The 13945-nt window shown below is 48.1% G+C and overlaps 1 protein-coding gene across 1 annotated transcript in view; it reads right to left on the bottom strand.

Moving 5' to 3' along the window:
• The window catches only part of pcdh7b (protocadherin 7b), a gene marked incomplete at both ends in the record, with an annotated part of 122678 nt that overhangs the window by 5981 nt on the left and 102752 nt on the right, over positions 1-13945 (bottom strand). The window lies entirely within an intron of this gene.

Here is a 13945-nt window from a genome sequence, read left to right as displayed (position 1 = left end):
GTATGCGGGCGGAGAGGTGGGGTGGGGGTGGGGGCAGGAGTCATAGAAGGAAAACAATTGAGCGGGTGAAAACCCGAAAGAGATGAGCGGAGGTTGGGAGCTGAGAGGGGGCTGCCTAGATTTCGCACCGTATCCAATATGGCTTCCCAAAATATCCAATACGTGTGTGTGAAAATGGCAAATCACTTCAATCGAGGTTCATGCATCCGTACATGGAAACATGACGGTGTTGGGAGTTGTTTGCTCATAGTGTACCTTCACACCCGCAGTTTCTGTTACTGATTCTGGATCCAATATGGCCACTAAAACATCATTCTGAAGGTTATTCGTCCCTCTGTGGCAGAGTTTAAAACGAACTAATACCCTATTCAGGGAGATAACAGTGAAACTATGACCAAAGCAGTCATGATTATACATTCGGAGCGGGTCCCCGAACCCCAGCTTGAGAACCGCTGCTACAGTACGTAAGGACTCTGATGACCCCGCCCCCCACGCCCCCCAACAACAATGGAGACCTTTGTTTCTGGAGCTGCCTCCGACCTCAGCGTTCTTCCACTTTTGGACACTTAATCCAAACTCACTTTACCTCTTTTTGTTCCGCGGCCCACGTTTTAAGTAGACCTTAAAATAACACGTCGCCCCCCCCCCCCCCATGTGATTAACGCCGAGACGGCCAAAACGGTTCCACATGCTTCCAATTTATACCCCAGCCGAAAAATGTGACGACGGTTTGACCCATTATCGACCGCGACGGCCGGGTTAAGGAAAAGAAACAGCACCGAAGGTTCGTCCGAGCGAAAGGGCGAGATGATAAAATATAGACCCCCCCCAAAAAAAAAACCTTTGTGAAAGGAGAGAGTGTGTGAGTGTTGGACGAGGGAAGAAGAGGAGGAGGACAAGATATTTCGTGTGGTCGCATGATGATGATGATGAGGGTGATGATGAGCGGGTGCCCGCCGCAGACCGCTGCTCCAGTGATTAATTGATTAAAAATTAAGTGGCATAATTTCATTCCGCTGACAATCTCACAGCCAATTATCCGAGTGCGCCGCGCCATCTCCCTGCCCCTGACGTGCCGCGCCACATCCCCGGGTCCGCATGTTTTTTTTTTTTTTAACTCGTTCTATGGCTCTCTCTCTCTCTCTCTCTCTCTCTCTCTCTCTCTCTCTCTCTCTCTCTCTCTCTCTCTCTCCATCCCGTCGTCCCTCCATCTCACGCTCGCTCACTCACTCTATGGCGTCCATGTGGCTAATCAGTAGGCAGGTTGAATATGACATCCCATAAATACAGTGACCCCGCGGTGTCACGGACCTCCATTTATCTCCCCATGCATAAACTCAGGTAAACCCCCCCCCCCCCCCCCCCCCCCCCCCCTCCCCAGACACACACACACACACACACGCACACACACACACACACGGTAAAAACCTGATCTCCGGCTGGTAGTCTGTCATGTTCAGTGCAGCTGTCGCTCTCTCTCTCCCTCCCTTGCTCTCTCGTCCTTATTACCGATGTGCTCTAACCTCGTCCATAAGTGTGGAGGAGCGGGGGGGGGGGGGGGGGGGATGGGTTGGCGAGGAGATAGGTGGATGGAGGGAGAGCGCTGGAGTGACTCACCTACTCGGGCTAATAAGGACGATGGGGCCGGCGGGGGCCGACTCTGGGCCCCGCAAAAACAACACACCCGCCTCCCGAAAGACACACGCTGCCCAGAAAAAGGGGTCGACTGACGCCGATCGGCAGCGCGTTTTAATGCCGACGACGGCCTCGAATACATGTTTCCAAAAGTCGTTGTTTAAGGGTATGAATCATTGCAATTCCCCCCCAAAGCGATTCATTATCATTTTTAAATAATTATTTTATTTTTGGTGTTCATTTGTAGTTGTTTTATTTTTACTTTTATTTTTATCTTTACTTTTATTTATTTATATTTATTTTTTCATTATTATTTGTAATTATTGCATTTGAATTCATATCGTAGCCCCTCAGGTCTATTTGAATTGCAGCTGAAACATATAATAATTTTCATATAATCCAATAATATATATTACTATATCATATGAACAGAAGACCCTGAGATAGTCACATGAAATATTCTCAATATATACTCAATGAAAGTTATAATTGAATGGCAAAATATCACAAATATTATATTGAGGCAGACATCTTTTTTCATCTTTTTTTTATTCTCCAACTTTGAAGATCCAATGAGAATGCGCCAGGGAACGCCTTCGGAACGCCACGAGAATTAACCTCGGCGTTAGCGGCTCGGAGCACCCGTGCCGCAACTGTGCCGGCGACCGATAGAGCAACGTGGCCCTCAACGCGTTTCCACACGGTACAAAGCCGACCGTGCATTATCAGTGCAGAGCGCGCTCGCGCGCGTGTGTGTGTGTGTGTGTGTGTGTGTGTGTGTGTGTGCGCGTGTGCGTGTGTGCGCGTGCGTGCGTGCGTGTGAGTGCATGTGTGTGCACAGCATCCGCAGAAAATGAGATAGCAGTAGCATTCAATGAGACAAACACAGCATAGAGATGCTAACAGGTATGGCGGGTGTGTAGAAAATGGTAGGGCTTACTGGGCTAATGTGCGAGCGAAGGGTTAACCCATTGTTTATGCACATTTTTGTTTTTTTTTACACCTTAAGTTCTCTTTTCTCCTTCTGTGTGTGTGTGTGTGTGTGTGTGTCTCTCTCTCTCTCTCTCTCTCTCTCTCTCTCTCTCTCTCTCTCGCCCTCCACCGTTCTTTAGAGGAAAGAAAATAAGTCTCACTGCTCCCTCTCTTCCACTGCCGCTCTTATCGCGCGCTCCCAGACGCGTTCGCACAATGGCCTGTTTTACACCATTAAATGGTTATTTGTCAAAATACAATTTCAATTAAAGCCCCCGTAAAATGGGGGAAAAAAGACAGAGAGAGAGAGAGAGAGAGAGAGAGAGAGAGAGAGAGAGAAATGTCTTCGCCGATTCCGGGGTATTTTGACCGACAGGAGAAACGGTCGAATCGGCCGGTTTTGTGAAGGTGTACGAGCCGGAGGTGGGATTGCGCTCCGGGATTTGGGGGCCAAACCGCCTGGATTCGCTGATTGGTGTCAACCAGAGATTGAAATTACAAGCAACAACAAGCAAACAACAAGCTAGAACATCCCCAGTTATTAGGAGGTAATGGACGTGGACATATTTTGACGGTTATTGAGGAAATAAGGACCCTCAATTTTCCCGTGGTGTGGTCGAGGGGTGTGATTTAAGCAGCCACATCTGTCTTGGGTCTAGTTAATTGGGCCCGGGATCAGGGGCGGCTGTGCATCTGTTGCTCATCAGAGCAATTGATGAGCACAGGTTAAATCATCCATCCCCACACACACACACGTGGGAGGACAATGTTCCATCTGCTCCCGGCTTGTTACATCTTGCCAATCTCTTCAATAAAATGGTTTGGCTTCATCATCTTCATCGCCTGTGTCTCTGTGTCAGGGAGCCCGGGAAAAGCCACTTGGAGGGCGCGTGGCAGTGGAATTGCCACGAGAAGATCTCGTCGCTGGGCGCTCGATCTGAGAAGATTCTGGATGCTAGATATGATTTAGTCGCAAACCTGCATACCTGTCCGTACTAAAATAAACAGTGAAACTAGGATCAAAAAACGTCATTTACTGTCCCTTCCCTAATGGGATAATGGGGAAGTTTAACTTTAATCGTGATGCCGCGGACCCCCTGGAACCTCTTGAAGGACCAGCCGGGGGGGTCCCTGAACCCCACGTTGAGAACCACCGTTCTACAGAACGTTATCCTTCGGTGTAGCAACTAGCAACTAGGGTCGGTGGTAGAAATGCAGCGTGGGTAATGAGCTTGACCCGTGGGCGTTCAGGCTCCAAAACAGCGCTGGTAAACTCCACTATATAGCAAGAGAAGGGAAATTATCAAGACAGCCATGTTGTTAACCCATTTTAGCTGGGTGAGGAGCTGGACAAGATGGCCGCACACGTCTTTGAGTCAATATTTTCACTTTTTAGGGGAAACGGGAACTGCTCATAGACGTTATCATTGATAATAGGCAGAAAACAAGATGGACGCTCATATAATTAAACATCCGAGTCTAGTGGAAAATCACAGTGACCTCTGACAGTAATGTTTGAGGACATGTATTCTTCTCTTTTTAAATGTTTAGCTGGGAAATATCAACAAAAAGTCCTTTATCCAGTAAATGTTGTAAAGGACTACAGGCTGGCAGCCAGACTCCAGTCAAGAAACCTTTTCAGGTGCCTGAGCCCGATACAAAGTGGGAATCGAACAATAGTTGCACTTATTTGCGCTCCAAAGAAAAAGATGGAGTGAAAACGAACGGGATCAATTTGGGAAGCCAAATCCACATTGTACCTTTCAATAATAATAATAATGCGACATAAAACCTCTGAACCTTGAAAACGTACTCCCCCACAATGGAAAGCAAACTTCTCTCTTGGTGGCCGCTCCCACATGATGGCTTAGAAACACTGAGCAACACTTGGCCGAGCCCATGAGCCGCGGCCTTGTGTGGAGCAGAGCAATGAAAAGTGATTGAAACTTGTTTTCTGGCCTCATTACATCATTTAAGCGACTCGGAATAGAATGAACCCCGTGGCGGAGGGGGGGGGGGGTGACGACAAAGGGAGACATTGTCCGCGGTGTAAAAATATCGAAAAACTCAATTATGGTGTTCCCTGAATCCATAGTCGGCGTCGTCGGTGCTGTCCGTGCACGCAAATGTGAGCCGCACGTCAGACGGAATTATACGGCGGGAAAAGGGCAAAATGCCGCCGCTGAATAGTGCCCCCACCATCTTCCTCCCGCCCCTGTCCCCCCATTCATCAACACCTTCCCGGGGCAAGCGCAGGCGTCTGAGAGGCGCGGTCGCCGCCGCCGCCGCCGAAATTAGTGACTTCCCATCCCTTTGAGCCCCAAATCCGGACTTGTGATGTGAGCGGACGCTTGAAAGAGCCTTCCCCCTCATTAGCATCTGCTAGTTTGTTTGCACCAATAAGACGGCTGCAGATAAAAAAACGAGACAAACGCGCGCATTCCAACGCGCACAAACGCACACACGCACACACACACACACACACACACCCACACACACACACACACTGGTACCAGTCGCAAGGGGCCTGTTTGGTGATGGAAGCGCTGGCGCGATGGGGCCAGACACGGGGCAAAAAAAAATAAAAGAAAAACAACTCTCAAAAAACAAGACGATGGACACGCACACACACACACACACACACACACACACACACACACACACACACACACACACACACACACTGGTACCCGTTGTAAGGGGCCAGTTTAGTGCTAGGAGTGCTGGCGCGATGGGGCCATACACGGTGCATTATTTAAAGCACCGGGGGCTCAATTTGTCACTTGGGCTGGCTCATCAGACGCCGACATTCTTTATGAAATGCACTTTTCATACAGCCTATCAGAGGGATCAAAGGCTCTCTCCCTCTCCCTCTCTCTCTCTCCCTCTCTCTCTCTCTCTCTCTCTCTCTCTCTCACTCCCTCCTCCTGTGTCCCCGCTCTGATTCCCGCCGACAAAATGAGTCAATTTAAACCAAATGGATGCTCCGTCAAAATAACGAGGGGAAGAGCGAAAGAGGGAGGTTGGCGGCTCCCATGCGCAGCGCTGGGAATTCTGCTGCTCATGCCTCTGCTTTAGTTGTATCAATTAAAAAAAAAAAAAAAAAAAAAAAAAGAGGAAATCAAACCAGCGACATGTTGCTGACGCCCAAGCCGGGCAATCGGGGAGTTCGAGCGTCGCGCCGGTGTTGAAAATTGCGATTGGCGTCGCAGGAGTTTATTGGAGAAGTTTATTCCAACATATGCTCCCGCCAGGCATCTCCGGGTCTGATTAGATTCCATTAGCCATCTTAACTTTATTAATGCCCCACGGGGAGGATGGAATATTACATACAGCGAAAAGAGTATGATGTGACGCAGCGGGGAAAAGGAAAGAAAGAGCTAAAAATGGGAGCATTTAACATTAGGCACCAAAGCAAAATGCAGTAAGGTTGTGAAGGCTAACCCATGAACGCATGCAAATGGTTTTTTTTCCATTCACGAATTGTTTTTTTAATGAATTAATAAATGTATTTATTCTATTAAAAAACATATATATATATATTTATTTTAATTCTTTTTTTTTTTTTTTTTTTAAATGTATGTATTTATTTATTTTTTTATAAATTTATTTTAATTATTATACATTTTTTTTTACTTTCTACTCATTTTTGTTACTGTTTATCGAAATGCCAAAATGTTGGTGATCAGTGTGTAAGAAAGCCTAAACGCTGAACTACTTATCCGGGAATAATATTCAGCTCACAATCTGTGCGCTGTAATGTCATCGAACAACATTGTTTTTTTGGCGTGATTTTAGCGCGTTGCGAGCAGCGCCACAACCCTCTGCAAGTGCGAAAGATTATGCAGAACATATGCCGCGCTGCTATGACCAAAATAGCCGGCGTTCTATAATACATAGGGCCGAGAACACGCCGTGAGAGTCGGTTGATGTCGGAGACGCTGTCGGACAGGGTGAGCTGATCGACTCTGCCAGGTGCGCACTTCCTTCCCTCCCCCCCCCCGCTGACTAATGGAGGAAATCGAAACCCGCCCCGGCCTCCTGCAGCTCCTCTCCGGCGTCGCTGTGGAACTAGTTTGACAATTCCCTTACCGCATTTAGGCTACGGTGGATAAAAAAAAAATCACGAAAAAGCGGCGCTTTATGACTCAACCTGCTCGACGGCCCCTTACCCATGGAGCCCCCCCCCCCCCCCCCCCCCGCCCCTCGTCTCCCTCCTCTCTTTCTTGGCAAAGCTCTCGACCGATCGATTTCTCTTCTTTGCTCTGTCCACCCCCACCCCCCACGGCCCCCCCCCCGTCCTTGATTTCTACGCTGGTGGGTTGTGGGAAATATTTATTCACATTGATCGGTGACGGGGGCTGATGGGTCTTTCATGAGCGTCAGAACTCAAACTGTTTTCGTCCCACGGACGTCTCCAAATATCAATCACCGGCGTGGGGGGAGGGCGGAGACGGGGAGCCGATAGGACTGCAGATTAGGGGCCCTGGAGATTAAGGGGCCGGAAAACATGAAAAAAAAAAAAGGAGAAGATAGAAAGTAGACACGCGGTCCCTAGCAATGACTGAATGTTTGCCTATTCTGCAACGTCCGCTTTCGGCTCTCTTACGCCGTGGAGCAAATGCTTAGGAAAAAAAAATATGCAAAAAAAAAATAAAAAATGAAAACATGGAAGATAGACTCCCCGAATAAAACAGGCGAATAAAATGGAGATGAAAAGACGTCGGAGTTTTTGAAACGGTGCCCAGAGCGCTTCAGGCGGAATCAGCCCAGCCCTCAGGTGGGCAGGGAGCTGTTTGGCTGGGAAAAAAAAAAAAAAACAAGGCGCTGCGTATAATGTGTTGGTCCGGGAGGGTTGAGGAGGAGGAGGAGGAGGAGGAGGATGGAGGAGGGGAGAGAGGGTGGCGGGGGCCCAAAATGATAATTCCTCCGATCACGCCCGGCGAGCATTAAAAATGCAGCGCAGACAGGATATTTTTTTGCATCAAACTTTCATGGCGTCGGGCGTCTTGACAGCCTCCTCCGGTAAACTCCAAGACTTCTGGAAGACTGTCTCCGTCTCTATCTTTCTCTCTCTCTATGTACTGTATATATATATGTTGATATAGATACAGATATATTCCGTTAAGATTCTCCAATCACAGGCCTGCATCCGATTTTTCTCAGACTTTTTTTCCAGAAATGTCACAATAGATAAATAGAGCGTTTCCAGCGTTTGGGTCGAGGCAAATTAACAATTAACGGGCCGTCCGAATGTTCACATTCCGATATTCATGGCTGTTCAGGGCCCCACACTCACTTTTAGAAGCCGTTGCCGAGGCTTTTTTTTTTTTTTTTACATATTATACTGTAATAGTGTTGTTACACTGTTATACTGCTATTACACACTTATGAAATGAACGTAAAAGACAATTGGTTTCATGACAAACAATTAATTACAATTTTATACGGTGACAAAAAAATATATATATACCATGCTAACCTCGCCACTATATATATATATATATATATATATATATATATATATATATATATATATATATAGTGGCGAGGTTAGCATGGTGTTTGAAATAGCAATACAGAGGAACTGACCATGGTTCATAGTCCAGGCACACTCATGTGTCTGGCTGGGTTCTTCTCAAGGTAGCCCTGGTGGCCATCCCCAAGGTATGGAAACCAATGTTGATACACATTTACACATGCACAACACACACACACACACACACACACACACACACACATACATATACACAAGCGAACACTTACCGATAAGCAGAGAATACTTATTCGGACAAATGTGACGGAGTTGGGGAGCGTGGGCGGGGGGGGGGGGGGGGGGGGGGACGGTGTGAGCCGCCTGAGTACCCGGTACCCTGACAGGTAATCGTTGAACCCGAAAGGACAATGTGATTTACACACACACGCATTGAAATAAGTGAAAATACCACCACCCGCCCACGCACCCATCCACCCACACCTATACTGTACCGTCCACATAATATACAGTCACCTCGGCTGGTAAACACATTACACTCTAATCCTCATGAATATTTTGACCCGCAAACTGACTCAACCCATTGTTTCCATATTTTCATATTCATATTCCGCTGTCACGTCCCCGGCTAAAAGCACCATCATTTCCAGCAAAAATAATGAAATAAAGTAAAAACGAATCCCCCGCTCCGCCGATTGCTGCAAGGTCATATGTAAATAGGATTTCCCCTCGCAGCGGCGTGTCAACATCATGGTGGGGGGGGGGGGATAGAAAAGCCCGGGCCAAGTTTGATAAATGCGCCTGGCGCCCAGTCACAGGCATTTCCTGGGGGGGTGGGGGGGGGGGGCAACAGAGAACCAGAGGAAAAAAAACCCGGGATTTTTTCGGGTGTCAAATGGGATGATGAAAAGCATAACAAGTGGTACGATCATATCGGCCGCTCATTAACAACAAGACCTATGATTCGTTCCACATATCGATTTTCTGTTCCCGTTTTCACAATGACATAATCCCACGGCACACTTCTGTCCTCACCACTAACCACTAAACACTTCCTGAACACGGAGAACATTGATTATTATTAGGGCCTACTAACAGTTAGTGATGCAAAGTGCGTTAACGATTCGGTCGCCTCGAACAAACCTTTTAAAGGGGACCTATTAAGTTCCTTTACACCAAGTTAATATGGTCTCTGAGGTTCCTAAAGCATGTTTTGAAAGCTTTTTGCTGAAAATACCGCTCAGATTGTGCATCATGGCCCTGCTAACAGGAGTCCAATCCGCCCTGTCGGAAAACGGGGCCGTTTCAGTGGGCGGCGCCACCCTCCCGGGGCCCCACTGGTTGTGTGAGCCAATGGGGTTTGAGCTTTCACTCCGGATTCCGTTCGGTACACCAAAATCTGTTTCTGGGAGCAGCGCCGAGCTTGGAGCACCGTGGGACACGGCGGAGCTTGGGGCTTTTTGTTTTTTTCATTCAATTACGGAAACGCCGAGAAATAAAATAAATAAAATAAATACATCGACGGTTTTGTCTGGAGAAGTGCGAGGCGGAAACGCACGCCGCCGCCTACAGCGCAGTCAACCTAACACACTCACACACTCACAAAGAAACACGGCAAATACTTACATTTCCCTGCAGCTTTGTCACAGAGGGTTGGTGTTAATTCCTCTTTCTTTTTAAAGATTTGTGCTGGTCTCTGCAGCCAGCAGCACAGCACTTCCCCATGATTAGCTCTTAGCTTTGATGCTAGCCATGGGTGGAGTTACTCAGATGGAGGGCGGTTTCAATCCTACTTAAGTGTCATATATTATTACTGCGATGACGTACAGTATATCAGGGCAGCAAATCTGAGCGGCTCATTTCAGGACGTGTTTCCTGAAACAGGCAGCTCACAATGCACTGACTGGGTTTGTTTTACAGTGCGTGTGTTAGTAGTGCACAAGCACCGAAATAGTGAATTTTGCATCATAGGTCCCGTTTATATGACTTAGGCGTCTGGAGTCCCTCCGGCTGAAGGGTGAATCTTCGATACACACACACACACAAAAAAAATAATAACCCGGGACTAAATGAAAGACCAAGGCAACACCAAGTCTACGTATTTGCCATTATACATGCTGAATGTGACTGATTTACTCTTTGCTTTCCACCGAATTCGATCATTTTGACAGAATTGAATGAGGAGGACTCGGAGCCACAGCGACTCTCCTGGCTCTCGCTCGGCGTTCAGGGGAGTCCCGCCCCGCCGGCGAGCCTGACACCCGACTGAATCGGGAGGAAGGAGGAGCCGGATATGACGAGCGACGCCTTTTTTTTTTTCTGGCCGAACTGAGTCGAAGCTCCCATCCCTACCAGTGGTCCTCACTTGCAGCGTGGAACTCGCGCTCGTTCTGGTGAACACGGAGCTGATGTTCCGCTGGAACCGAGCGCATCGTGTGAGTCGGCGCAGCCTCGCAACTTTGATCTCGATCCCTTAACACAAGAGCCCGCTTCCGCGACTGGAGTGGAATTTCGAGAAAAAGAGTTGCGTGGCTGAGAGTGTGATGTTCTAATGTTGTATGGGCACAGTGGTAGGAAATGTTTTTCGTTGTTTTTTGTTTTTTTTTCGGGCCGGGGCTGAAGGGGAACATAAGCTTCGCGCTGTGGAGATGTCCGTTGAAACTCATTAAGGGATTTTCCCTCGAAAAAAAAAAAAAAAAAAAAAAAAGAGCGCCTATCGTCGAGGAGGCTCGCGAGACAGAAGTTGTTAGCGTAGCGATAGCGCTGCTAATAGTGTTGTATCTATCACTCCCTATTCGGGGGGGGGGGGGGGGGGGGAGAGAGAGAGAGAGAGAGAACACTTTTGGACAACTCTGCAATCTCAAGGAGAGCAGAGGGAGTGTTTCGTTTCTGGGCTTATGTCGAAATTCATTGGCCGGCGAGATTACCGGCATCGCTCCCGACTCTGATGAGGAGAATTGGCAAAGAATGAGGAACAGAAGAGATGAGAAATGAAAATGTAATGTGAAAGTCGTGGCGGCAGCGTGGAATGACTCATAAGGGTTTGACACAGTGACAATTGTTATAAATTCATGTAATACTAGTGCTACTACAAATACTATTTCTACTACTACTAACGATGATAATAATAATAATAATTATAATGATAATAATAATGATAATAATAATAATAATAATAATAATAATAATAATAACTGCAGGCAGCAATACACAGGCTCCAGTCTAGTCGTGTTTGGTACTTTCTATAGTTTCCCAGGTTCTCTGAAACGCATGGCGATTTTCCGAGTTTACGTTGAACGCAGCGTTGGCTCCCCTGGTCGATCGTCTCCTGGTTGCCCGTCTCGCAGAGCAACCACTATGCGGTCCACACAGTGCAACCCTCCTGTCTTTAAAACAACCGTCCCTGTTTCCCTGTAAACCAGAACTTCTCAGTGTTAGAACTCATCGTGTTGTCTGAAATAGAGCTGCACTCTCGTTTGGTGCCGTGTCGGGCAATAATAATAATAATAATAATAATAATTATTATTATTATTATTATTATTAGTTGTAGTAGTAGTAGTATTAGTATTAGTATTATTAGTATTAATATTATTATTATTACTATCATTACTATTATTCTTCTTCTTCTTCTTCTCCTTCTTCTTCTTCTTATTATTATAAATGGAGAAATAAATAATAATGTATAGAGTACTTTTCGCTTCCCGTGTGTGAGCGTGAAAAATGCAAGTGCTTTAGGAAGTCATTGAAGCTCCAGTTGAGTTTGCGACCATATTAAGAGCAAACGCAAGAAACATAATCAGTGAGCAAGAGAGAACGAGAGAGTGTATATGTGAGGGAGAGAGAGAGCGAGGGAGAGAGAGAGAGAGAGAGAGAGAGAGAGAGGGAGAGAGGTAATATGCTTGGGAATTTAATAAGGCTCAGAGCTCCTCAATAATATCGCCCGCTTCACAGAGTCCTCTGGGAGACATGAAATGTGCCGATAAAGAATGATGCCTCCCTCTGACAAACGGGGTGTGCAAAAAGCGCTGTGCGCGAGAGAGAGAGAGAGAGAAAGAGAGAGAGAGAGAGAAAGGAAAAAAAAAAAAACAAGAAAAGGAGAGAAGGAAGCCCCGCACAGCCTGCCCGCCGTAGCCCCCGTCGCACATGCTAATGTGCCCCAGGCTACACTTTCAAGAGTTATTCACTTTCTTTAGCCCTCCTCTCCGCCCGCCCTCCCCTTACGCTTTATCCCTTAAACCGTCCCTGTTTAAGGTCGCACACAGTGTGTTGATTCCGTCGCCCGGGCTGCGGCCGAATGGCCCCGGCGCAGCCGGCAAGCGTCGCCAATGGACCCCGAGACCCGGGGCGAGCTTAGATGAATCGCGCCGCATCTTGGATGATTAATTAACCCGGCCCAACAACCTCTGGTTCTATTTCTGCAACACACATTGAAAATCGGCCGCGTACGTTGAGACTCCGAGAGCCTCCCGCCAGCTTGTGGTACAAACACCTTGACACAGGACGACGCCCGTGACTGTGAAAGTACACACGCACATTGAAGTGCAAGTCTCTGAGTACTTGCTCAGACATGCACTCAAAGGACCGAAGGTAGAAGTACTTCTTCAAAAGTCATGTAGGTGCAAAAGTCAAGTACGTACTCTACCATTCGCTCTGCAGATGATGCGCATGCATATCCATAAATGTCTCCGAAAACGGAATATACTCGATATTATACGCGATACTATATACTCAGGTACAGGTACTTGAAGAATGTACTTAAGGAGAGCAAAAGAGTACTTGTACTGAGTTACCTTCCGTTCCACCTCTGGAAACTGAGCTCGCAAATCTCTTGGACAAACATCTAAATGAATCAGTGCAGTTATCACAAAAGCGATCACTGTAATGACATACTGTCGCACATGCATAATCGATGAAATACGTTTCCCCTCCTTTTAATCCCGAGAGGGGAAACCTTTTTTCCGGCTTCCCTGCCCCGCTTTGCGAAACTGGGAGCCTTGGATGCGGAGTCTGCCGACCAGCCGCGACGGGACTCCCCGGGGGTTGCGCCGCAAACTTCATCCAGGGTTGACGCAACGGCCGATTCGTGCTGCGTTAAAGGTCCCGGGGTCTCTCCGTGGGTTTTTTCTCTCCCACCGGATTGCCCCAGTTCCCCCGCACGCTCATGCGCATGTCGAGATGGACGCGCTCCCGTCGACAGCGACGCGACGGGGGGAACGGCAACCGCCGACCTGTCATGTCCTGTCACGCGCACGGAGATGGACGGCCGCTCGCTCCGTTGGTTCCTATGACATTTACATAGCCGCGCCGGCCGGTAACGATGGGGGATAGCCCTCGGGCCATACCAGGCCTCCTATGTAGGACGGGGGCGAATCTCCACCCCCACCCCCGCCCCCCACCCCCATCGTCGCTAACCGAGCCGGGGCCTGTTTCCGCCTCTCAAAAGACTTCTGGGGCCAAAGAAACGAGCGCTTTGCTTCGCCGCCGCCGACTTTTCCGCGGACGGGAAGACTCCGACCGTGAAAGGAACGAGGAACCTTCCCTCGACGCCGGTATTTCTTGCCGTCTGTCTTTTTGTCTTCACTCATCTTTTCTCCTTTCTCTCTCTCCCTACCAGCCCCCACCCCACCCCTTTTCTCCATCCTCCATTATATGCCGCCATCTCACTCACGAGATCGATCACTCCCTCAAAAACGGGTGGGTGGAGTCGTTAAAAAAGGGGTACCTCAGCCCCCACCCCATCCTCCTCTGCTCAGTCTCTCCTCAACCACCCACCCCCAAACAAAGTCTCCGCCAAGCCCGATCACTTAACATGCGCTGGACTCGACTCCCAGGAGGAGAGCGCTG

This window comes from Zeus faber (assembly GCF_960531495.2).
Source record: "Zeus faber genome assembly, chromosome: 22".
Classification (NCBI taxonomy): domain Eukaryota; kingdom Metazoa; phylum Chordata; class Actinopteri; order Zeiformes; family Zeidae; genus Zeus; species Zeus faber.
Note: the sequence above shows the minus strand (reverse complement) of the source record. Positions and strands in the feature narration are given on the sequence as shown.